The 12,097-nt window shown below is 31.7% G+C and overlaps 1 long non-coding RNA gene across 1 annotated transcript in view; it reads left to right on the forward strand.

Annotated features, from left to right (window-relative positions):
• LOC104865834 overlaps positions 1-2,784 on the forward strand; it is a 21,318-nt gene extending 18,534 nt beyond the window's left edge. The window contains exon 3 of the long non-coding RNA XR_781275.1: positions 2,558-2,784. This is a non-coding gene — a long non-coding RNA (uncharacterized LOC104865834). The remainder of the gene's footprint in view (positions 1-2,557) is intronic.
• The last annotated feature ends 9,313 nt before the right edge of the window (positions 2,785-12,097 follow it).

Genomic DNA, 12,097 nt, shown 5'->3' on the forward strand with positions numbered 1-12,097 from the left:
AAGGAAGAAGGAAGAAAGAAAGAAAGAAAGAAAGAAAGAAAGAAAGAAAGAAAGAAAGAAAGAAAGAAAGAAAGAAAGAAAGAAAGAAGGGGGGAGAGGGAGAAAACAAGCTAAAATATGTGTAATCCCCCATACCACAAATCAAACAAAAATATGACAAAGACTCATTGTAGGGGAAAGACTTGACAATAAATATGTAAGGTGATAATGACCTTAATAACAGATAGTAAACTAAAGAAATTCAGTAATCTGACATTTTATAATGTATGCAATATTGTTAAAAAGCCCACTAAGTAACAATTTAACCGTTCAAAACATAAGCAAGTGCAAACTTTCATTCATAAAAACATTAGCAATTGCATCTGCCTTTGGGTTAATTATAAGGTTTTTAAATTAACTAGGGTTTTAGTGGTCAGATGGTGCAATTCTTTGCTGTTAAAAATAGTACAATTGAGTTAACTACAAAAGGAATAAAAGACAGACAAAAGCTGATATGAAAACTATCAGTCTCGTGTTATGGGGGTTAGGAAGCAAAAATGGACAGAAATTGAGGGCACAGCAGAAGAGCACAAAACCTGAATTACTAAACCCATCGTCATTATATGTTCATATTTACTGAAGATGCAGTTTTTAAAAATTTATATTGTGTGTCAATTGGCAAGCAATTTTAAGTTTCACCTAGCACACAGAAACATGTCAATACCCATCAAGGGAAGGCATGCCATCGAGTAGTTGCTTTCATTGAATTTTTATTTGAAAACACTTCATAAACACAGGCAGGCTTTTTATATCCCTTCATTAAATAGGTCTAGAATGTCAATACGTGGCTTCGATTTCCATTTACAGAAGAGTATAAGGCAAAGTCTGATATAACTAAAAAGAAAGATAGGCTAACCCACAATAATAATGAAAAGTTTAATAGCAACCTCTTAGAAGTTTATAAAACAAATGGATATAAAAACAATGAGGATATAGAAAACAAATTAATCTATGTGATATTTATATAATAGACCGTCCATCAATACTAGAGTCACATTTTTTTCAACTATTCATGACCACTGACCTGGATAGACTTCACTTAGCAATTTATTTTATGAAACTAGAAAACACTACCTTAATTCCAAAACTCATAAAAAAAAGAAAATTGCAGACTATATCCCTCACTAAAATTGACAAAAAACCTCAACAAAATGTAGCAAATCAAATCTGAAAAAATATATAAATGAATGTACATCAAATGAGTTCAACATTAAAATTAGAAAATGCCCTCCCAAACACTTTATTTTCATCTTTTCATTCTCTCACATTTTTTTCTTTTCCCTTTTTACTCTTACCCTACCCATCCCACCTTCCCTACACGTTTAGCTCCTTTCTTCCCATTTCTAAATGTCAGTAATCTTATTAGAATCTTATGCACAGAGGTAAGGGGAAAAATGAGAATCAAGACTTGTCATGTAGAGGTACAAGATCCCAACAATGAATGTAACTGCACTGTATCCCTAAAATGTACCAATAAACTCAATTAAAGCTGAAAAAAATTAAAAAAATAAAATTAGAAAATGCAGCTCACTGTATCAACACTCCAAGGAGAAAGGCTTGAGCAGATCTTCCTTCACAGCCCTCAGAGGAAAGAGCCCTGCCAGTACTTTTATCTTAGATTTCCAGCCTACAGAAATGTTAGAAATAAATTTCTGTTGTTTAAATTAAGAAAAATGATCACTTCAGTATCTTTTTAAAAACCCATATCTATTCATGCAATATTTCTCCCATGAATAGAAAGGAATCTGTGTTTAATACAATAAAGGTCATCTATAAAAATTAGAGCTGATATAATATTTACTGGTAAAAGACTGGGTGACTTCCTCCAACATTTAGAAGCAAGGAAAGAATGCATAATTTTACCACTACTGTTCACTATCACACAGTGTGCAATAGGGCAAGAAATATAAATAACAGTTATGCAAATTGGGAAGGAAGGGCAACATTGTCTCTATTTGTAGACATCTGATTAAGTGGAAAATACTAGAATATTCACAAAAACATTACTGAAACCAATAAAGGTGTTAAACAAGGTTGAGGAATACAAGATCAAAATACAAAATTGTATTTTTATACGTTAATAATGAAAAATTACAAATTGAAATTACCAGATTGGAACATTTTAAATTTGTGCCAAATAAACCTGACATAATGTACATAGAACAATATTTAAAAGATCCCTAAAATGGAGGTACACATTGTGTTTATGCATTGGAAGATGTGATATTCTTAAGATATCAATTCTTTAATTGATCTATACATTTAATGCATTCAAAATCAGAGTATTAATAGGAATTTTTTTGTAGAAACCAATATGTTGATTTTAAAATTTACACTGAAAGTTCCAAAATCCAGAAATGTTAAAACACTTCTGAAAATAAGAAAACAAATATGGAGAACTCATATTATTGATGTTGAGATTATTAGAATCTCAGTACAACTAGCAAACTTATAAAAGTTTACTAGTAACTTATTTATTAGTTACTTATAAAAATAATAATTACAAATTTGGACCTAGATATATACAGAATAAAGATGATGTAAAGACTCAAGGAGAAGATGCTCATCTATATTCCGAGGAGAAAGGCCTGAGAAGATCTTCCTTCACAGCCCTCAGAAGGAAAGAGCCCTGCCAGCGCTTTTATCTTAGATTTCCAGCCTACAGAAATATTAGAAAATGTTTCTGTTGTTTCAACCACTCTGTATTTGGTACAGTGCTGGAGCAGCCCTAGCAAAATGATGCAAGGCCACAAGGATGAGATGTTCCTATTTGTGTCTATCTGTTCTCAACCTTATCATTTATTTAAACGATCCTTAAGCTCTATTAGGCTAGAAGTTCCACTGAGACACTGGCTACAATTTTCTTTTTCCTAGTTTTATACTCGGGCTCTAACTCAACACCTGTTATATGATAATTTCTAAAAATAATATAAATGGGTTAACTGTATAAATACCACATTACATACCATTTAGTCATTTTAAAAGGTAAAATCTGAATATTGCCAAATAAACAGAAAATAGCCATAGAGAATATGTAAGTAAAATACTTCCTTAAGTCTGAGTGCCACAGAAGAGGTACTAACAAAGCATATGGTCTTTAAATTTTTAAAACTTTTTATTACAGTAAAGGCACATTGACTCTTCAAAATACTTCCGCTTGCTATGAACACACTTATCCTATCATTCTTGCCACCAAATTTTTGTTAAATAACAACATTACAGTGTATCATTATTCACCTCATTCACCAGATCTGGCAATGTGTAACTTTTGGTTCCTCAGAGTCAAAATGAGCATGAAAGGTACATGTTTTTACTCAAATCAAGACATTGAGGCAGCCAGGACAGTGCAACTAAAAACATCCAGGAAAGATGATTTCCAGAACTGCTTCAGAAAAGTGGCAAAGTGTGTTCTAAGAGAAGAGAAGTATTTTGAAGAAATTAATGGCAATGTAACTTTTATTGTAATAAATTTAAAAAATTTTTGACTTTCGCCATACTTTTTATCATACTGCATATATACCTGAAACTTTGTAAACATTAGCATTTTGTGCATTAGAAAGCAGTGGGAGATTAATAAACTATCAAGGAACACAGGTATACATCACAGAATTGAGTGAATCCATAAAAAGTAGTGGTTGGCAAATTTGGGTTTTTTTGCTGTTGATTGTTTTTGTTTGTTTGTTTGTTTTTGTACCGGGGATTGAACTCTGATCCTTGTACTTGTGAGGTAAGCTGCGGAACCACTGAGCTAAATCCCTGTCCCAAACTTGTTTTTTTTTTTTTAGATGACCAAATAATAATTATTTTAGCCTTTACAGGTCAAACAATGTTTGTCACAACTATTCATGATGTCTTCATAATATAAAAGCAATCCCTGACCATGTTCAAAGGAATGTTCCAATAAAACTTTATTGCCAAAAAAAAAAGCACTGGACCTGATTTGATAGTGATTTATCAAGAAATGATTTTAAATTTTGCCTCTTAAATCTATTATACTGTAGATCTGACAAAGCAATTCAAAATGTGAATGTAATCCTTATCCTTCTTTTTAAAATCCAGCTCAAGTATTCCAGTTAAGAATGGTTTATCTACGTATTTTTAACACATGATGATGTATCTCCACTGAGATGGTTTGATTAGTTTACAGTTCATGCCTAGTTACATGTAAACCAAGTACTTATTTCAAGATTACTTAAAATGCTCTGTTGTATCATGAGCAGTTATTAAATGACTCATTGATATAACAGTTTTTGGTCTAAAATTCATTGTTAAGATGAAAGTTAGCAGATTTCGTTGGTCCTTTTCCTCAATACTAAAAAATTTTATGGCATGGAAGAAAAATATCAACTAGAATAATTTCTGTGTGGCTTTCATTGTGAAAATTGGCACAATAATTTCAATAATTTCAGATGATATACTGGAAACCCAGGTAGTTTCTACCTGATTCCAGCTGTGTCATTAGTGTAGTGAGTGGGGCTATGTGCTCATCCTTATCTATCTCTGTAATGACATTTTTTTACCTTACTTGTTCATTATTTTGTCTGCAATTTATGGTTGAGAAGGGTGATTTGATGAGAAGAGGAAGCCTGAACTCTTCAGGATTTTCCATGCTCAGAAATGGAAATGATTTGGTATGAGGATGCACAGGTGAGACTAGGGGCTGTGTTTTGAATTAGAAGTCAGCAACCCAAATTTGAATTTTAAATTCAGGCAGATCATCTAAACTTCACAGTTTAGGAAATGTCAAAAACCTTTGTTTCATTTATTTAAAAAATAGTCTCTATTTTGTTTATTTCTAGCCTGATTATTTTTCCTTTTACTAATTTTGGATATAATATGCTCTTATTTTTCTAATTTCCTTAAGCTGCAATTTCACATTATTTATTTGAGATATTTCTTCTTTTTGGGTGCCATGTTTGTTGCTATAAACTTTTCTCTTAGAAATGATAGGGCTTGGGGTGTTGTGTGATAAATTTCATTTATCTCAAGAAGTTCTTATTTCCTTTTAAACTTATTTGTTGACACACTGGTCATTCAAATGTATACTGATAACCACAAAATCAAAAAATCAAATGTATACTGACTAATTTCCATTTCCTTGTGAAGTTTCCAAAGTTGCTCCTGATGCTGATTTCTAGATTTATACCACCATGATCAAAGAAGATACTCGATATAATTTCCACCCTAAATTTAGGACTTTTTTGTTGCCTAACATGTCATCTATCCTGGAAAATGTCCTCCGTGCAGTTACTCATGTCTCTACAGCAACTGTTAGAATGGAGTATTACAGATGCTTCAATATAGAGATTTAATGATTTTTTTCCTACAGTGTTCATCCGATTTTGCTAACCACACACTGTGTACTATAAAAAATGAAAAAATCTAAAATACACAAAATAATGCATATTATTTAAAACATGAAATCACACAATTGCTAACAATACAATAGATACTTGACCTACGAATTCAATTCATTTATAAGGCCTGGTTGTAAGGCAAGTTGGTTGATTGAAAGCTCAGGTTCCTCTACACAGCCTTCAAAGTCTCTCTGCCATATACAGGAAGATCCCATTTCCCTGAGAGACAATGGCCCAGGATTTCTCAATTAACTCCACACACGAAATGTTGAAATGTTCCTTCCATCCTTTATGTGGTAAATCGGTGAGTGAGACCATCTGGAAGCACAAGCAGCTGATGGGTTGTAACTCAGGACTTTGGTCGTAAGATAAAAGTAAAATCTGAGTTGTGACCCATGTTGTTCATAGGCCAGACCAATCATAACTAGAGGGTCCACTAGAGTCAAAGGAGAAGAAAAAAATGTATTTCAAATCATCCAACAATGGAATATTATGCAGCTTTAAAAAGGAATGATGTAATGATACATGGTACAATGTGGGAAAAAATTAAAAATATTAAGCTAAAAAATAAGGCAGACATAAAAATTCACATTATATTCTGTTTTACACCATCTATGAAATATACATGATCTGTAAAATTGTTAGGAACAAAAAGCAAATTTGTGGTTGCCAAAGGCTTAAAAGAGTAACTGCCTAATGAGTACTCCAGTTTTAGGAGAGTGAGAAAAATATTTTTTAAATATATGGAGTAATTTCATAATATTATGAAGATACTAAATGCCACTGAATCGTTCATTTTAAAATGACTCATTTTATATTGCCAATTTCATCCCAAAAATTCAAATTTCAAATACTTTAAACTAATTATAATTTTAATTATAATAATCATTAGGGCTAAAAAACTTTACAACACAGTGGTGACTAAAAGCAACTATTCTTTCAGAAATTGAAACTAGAGTTCCCATCTACCCTTTCATTGAAACTCAAGGCTCTCAATACAACAGAAAAAAGTATGAGTGTAATAACTTCTTATAACTTCAAAATGAAAAACACTGGCAGAGGACAATTGTTTGTGTACACTGAATTTAGGAATATTAGAGCTGTTCTCTTTCTTTACTGAAACATTTCTTATAAGATAGAATTACTGTTTCCTCCAAGGAATTCTTTTCTCAGAATGAAAGGCATTCTCAATGCTTTGCTAAGAATCAAAGTAAAATGTTTTATCAAATGTCTTAAATGCACAGTAAAGTGAAAGGACAAACATTTTTCCTAAAAATTAAACAAACACTGGAGGAAAATATGGCATCTGTAAGAGAAAGGAACACACTTATGAGACTAAATAAATTTAGAAAAATAAGAACTAGGATTCTTGACTATGTATGTGGTAATTGCAAGCCTACAGGTAGGTCTAGCTTCTATTTTCATATGAAACTACCAAAGGAAGTATCCATCAGAATAAACACAATTTGTTAGCAAAATTAAAATAAGAGCCAAATATTTGATAATAACATATTTCAATCCAAATCAAAAGTTTAAAATCTAGAAACAAACTGTCAAGCTCAAAAATATTCTAAAAACATTCATCTGTTTTTTTACATAATTAAATATCTAAGACAAAAGTTTGGTCTTCTTTTGAATATACACTGTGTATTTCCTACTTGCCCTGTCGTCAGTAAAAAATATCAATAAATGCCTTATTTCATGCAAATTGTTTGTCCAAAGACAACAAAAAATAGATAATATTATTTACTCTCAATAATAAACATTTTCCCTCTGTCTATTAATTATTAAAAACTGAGTGTTAGAAAATAATGGATTAGACTGTTTTATAAACTTTAGGAAAGTAATTCTTTTTAAATACTTAAAAATAATAATACATAACATTTTGCTTGAATAGTTCTGTATATTTTTAAAAGGTGGATAAATATGAAGAACTAAACATATTTAAAATTTATATTTATGTCCTAGTGGTTTAGACTATGCTATAGTTAAAATACAAATAATATGGCTTTTAGGAGGATATTTTATTAAAGCAATTAATCTGGTTGTTTTACTTGTGCATTTAATGTTTTGCAATTGAGTAGTTACTACACTTATGTCATTAAAATAATTATGCAATTACTCTATGTAATTATATCATTTAATTATATAAGTATGCTTACAGGAATTAGTTGTATAATTAGAACATGTAATTACATAGTAAAATAGAAAACTATATTTTAAAATGCATTAAACTGAATATATTGGCCTATTCCAAATCATAATGTTCAAAATATTAAGATTGCTTATCTTCTGTAAAATTTTCTTAGATGTTTTATTTTAAAATAATTATCATGTTTAATAAAGTCCACATTCTCTTCACTCAGATATCCCTTTCAAGTTTGCCAGCTGTTCTAATTATGCAAAATAATTAGCAAAATAATCCAATCTAGGAGCATGAACTGCACTTAAGACTACCATATCTATGCAGACTGCTTTAAGATCTAAACCCTGTGAAGTCAGTCTATCACTTCTATTTACCTATTATTCTACTCTTATATTTTCCTATATCCATGTATTGAAAACTATGATTTCACATTGACACTCCTCGTTCCAGTTTAAAAATTGAAGGTTCATATCTTCTTTAACATATTTCTTTTTTAAAATTAATTTATTTTATTGATACATTTAAGGTATGCAATGTAATGACATTTGTCATTGGAAATTTGCACCTTTACATAATCCATCTTGGTCCTTAGTTTTTCCCCATTCCCCTGCCCTCCTTCAACCTCTCCACCCCTCCCTATCTGCAAAGACTTTATTTCCATCTTTTTTCTTTTTCTCATGTTAATTCCGCTCCCTTCTTTCTTTTTCCCTACCCCTACCACTTTCCCTTCCCCTTTGCACCTTTTCTTCCTACTTCGCATTATGTATTATACCATTTAGTCCTTATTTATCATATTTCTAACTATGAAATCTTGTACTTTGCCTTTCTGCTTAGTAATCAATGATTTCTCTAAGAATCCCTGTTTCCTCTTCATAGAGAATATTTGGAAACTGAGGTCTTACTAGGTGTGTTCATGGAGTGTTGCTATTCCCAACCTCTCTCAAAAAAAAAAAGTCAGGAAAAACACATACACACATACAGATACAATTTATACACATACACATATACACAAATTCATAAAAATATATTTTGTATTTGGACTGATTTATCTATAAATGTGACTTAGTCATTTTTGTCACTGCTGGTACAAAATACCCAGTACCTGCAACTTGGAGAAGAAGTTTACTTTAGCCGAGAGTTTCAGAAGTTTCAGATCACATTCAGATGGTCAAACAGCAGGGTGGAAAGGCCTACCATGGAGAGAAGGCTCTTATGCCATTGGGCCAGGAAGCAGAGAGTGAAGGGCAGAGTAGAGGAGGGAGATGTATCCTCTTAGGTCATGGCCCCATTGACTCACCTCTAACCGAGCCTCTCTTCCTAATGTCACCTCCTGTTTTGACATCCCCATGATTCGTCCATCTTCCAAAAACCCCAACTCAGCACAGGAGAGTTTTGGAGGACGCTCTTGACCCAAATCGTGATTCTATATGTAATGACAACTATGCATGTATACTGATTCTTCCAATTCAAATCCACAACATCAAGGTTTATTTATTTCTATCTCAATTTCATATTTCTAAATCACTTCTCCAATTTAGAAATGTAGCTCTATTTCCGCTCATATCTATCAATTTACTCAATTTCCTATATTTAACCAGGCTCTGACTTCATCTGGACACTTTTCTGCTCAGCCACCATTGACCATGGCTAGACAGCTGACTACCCAGTTTAACTGCTCTTTTGGAAGTCTGTCTTCTGGGTCAGCTTCCTTCCTTAGTCCTGACCCTTCTGGCCCACTTCCTTGCTCATCTGTTTTCCTCAAGTGAGCCTTGAGGCCTGCTGGACCAATGTCTCCTTTGGAGCTCCTGACCACTTTTGAGTTACAATTTCTTGAAAATGTTTCAGTAAAAATTCCCTGCACAATAATGAGTAGATGCCACTAGGAATAGTGCCATCTTTGTTTATATATCAAATAATGTGATATTAAATTTTCAAGAATGGCATAATGTAGCAAGCTTTTAATAATAGTTATAATGGTCAAAATCTTCCATAAAGTTATGACAAACTTTAGGTGTGTATTTGTCCTAAAGATAAATTGATAATATTAACTAATTTACATCCAAGCATCCTCTTGAAATTTGTCCATAAATAAAAATTAGTAAATGTAAACTTAGATATTTAAGAACTACAGAAGCCAATTATTTTGGGGTCTTGAGTTCTTTCTTTAAAATGTTAATAAAATATTTAAAGCATTCTAAAAAAATGTAACCTCAAAGTAAGATTCCAAACATATGTATCTATAAGTATTCAAAATGTAAAAATTTTTTAAAATGTGATATCATGATCCTTAGCCACAGTATCCTAATGCGGTTGTTCATTAATAACAGTAAAACAACAGTATCCTGATGTAGTTGTGCACTAATTCTGGGCATTTTGTTCAACATTTATGACAGTTTATTCTTATGTTATCATTTATCTCTTGAGAATAAGGAGTTTCTCTTCTACATTTATAGTTAAATCAAATGAAAGATTTTTAGAATGAACAAAGTAAATCATATGCAGTTCTCACCTGAATTCTTTGATTTAATTCAGTATTCTCTTTTCATAGTTATTTTCATTTTTTAATCTAAATTAATTTTTAAACTGAAATATAAATGCATAAAAGTTGTACACATGCTATTGATCACTTTGTGTGTGTGTGTGTGTGTGTGTGTGTGTGTGTGTGTGTGTGTACCAGGGATTGAACTTGGGTCCTTGTGCTTGTGAGGCAGGTGGCAGAACCACTTAGCCAAATCCCCAGCCCTCAAACACTCTTTTTAAATCTATCTTCCTTCTTATGGAAGGAAAGAAGGAAGAAAGAAGAAGGAAGGAAGGAAGGAAGAAGGAAGGAAAATTAATACATCTTGGAGGAAAGAACACTGTAGACCATGATTGAGCTAGATTCAATTTCTAGTTTTGATTCATACAGCTGTACAATCTAGGGAAGTTCCTTAATTTCTTTGAACTTCAATTTCTTTATAAAGAGGAATGATGTTACTTATCTTGCTTAATTTTTGTAAGAACCTAAGGTATTTTATGGGTAGTTAGAAGCATAACATAAATACTCAATAAACAGTATGTTTTATAACTAAGACATCCCTGTGGGGTTGTAATCAAGAGTTATGAAAACATGAATTTAAGTAGGTGAAAGGTAAAGAAATTACTAACCAAGTGTAATTTAGAAAGTATAATTACCACCCAGTTTATCAGGATTCAGAAGACATGTTATCAACACTAAATTAATTCCATAAAATAATTTAATTAGTGTTTGAAATATCAAAAGTACTCATTTAGGTCTATACTGCATCACCTTTAAATAGGTGACTCTTAAAGAAATTACTAACAAAGTGTAATTTAGAAAGTATAATGACCACCCAGTTTATCAGGATTCAGAAGACATGTTATCAACACTAAATTAATTCCATAAAATAATTTAATTAGTGTTTGAAATATCAAAAGTACTCATTTAGGTCTATACTGCATCACCTTTAAATAGGTGACTCAAATTAAAATGTTTTCTCTAATCTTAGGAAATAACTCTAACACATCACCAAGTATCAGATTTTGCATGGAGGAATTATATTCATTTCAAGTAGAATTAAGCAAAAGATATAGGAAATTAGCTATTAAATTTGTAGTTATTTACAATAAAATTTTGCCAACACTTCTACTCTTCAAATACTCTTTCATGATAAAAAGTTAACTTGGACTGTTGAGTTAATGACAGAAGACTAGTAAACTAGAAAAAGATTAGTGATATTACTATTACAAATAAATTTTACATATGCACATACACAAATTAATGCATAGCTTATCTAGAATAAAGAATGTAAAGGTAAAGTTTACCAGCTGAAAAACAAGTCTTTTTATTAATTTAGAGGTATATTAACAAAGCTACTTAACCCACTTGTGCCAAAGACTGTAATTTTTTAAAATTTTTGTGGGAAATTCATACATGTTACCTAGAAAAATTCAAAGAACAAGCATTTGAAGAGAAAAGGTTTCATCACCTTCCATTGTCATGAGCATTCAAAAGCAGAACACTAAGTATTGAATGCATAATAATCTCCCTGCAGTATAGTAATACAATTTTCCTGCTACACAAGATTTACAATGAAGAAATATATGGGGAAATCTATAGAGTAGGCATATTGACAGAAGCAAGAATTGATACAACAGATGAATTGAAAAGAAATACTACTGCAAATAGAATCGAGATAGTTAAAATATATTCAAGAAAGCAAGTTGCAATGTTTAATAAAAATTATAAATTGAATAAATCAACCATAGCTCTTTTTCTAAGATGTCCATTCCTCTCCCTGGGGGAGGTGTCGAACACAGAACCTTGCACTTGCCAGACAGATGCTGTGCCTATGAGCTACATCCCAAGACCTAGAAGATGCCTGTTCTTATTTTTAGTTGTTTTTGTATTGTAGGTATTGGAAATCAGAGACAATGCTATTTCCTAACATGTTAGGATTGCGTCTTGGCCAGCTTAGGTGTTAAGTAATACCTTGGTTCACAAATGCTTCTATTTGTGGATAATTCAGTTGGTGAAGAGAAGCATTCAGAAAAA

This window comes from Fukomys damarensis, unplaced genomic scaffold (assembly GCF_012274545.1).
Source record: "Fukomys damarensis isolate Sample0158 unplaced genomic scaffold, DMR_v1.0_HiC HiC_scaffold_30, whole genome shotgun sequence".
NCBI lineage: Eukaryota > Metazoa > Chordata > Mammalia > Rodentia > Bathyergidae > Fukomys > Fukomys damarensis.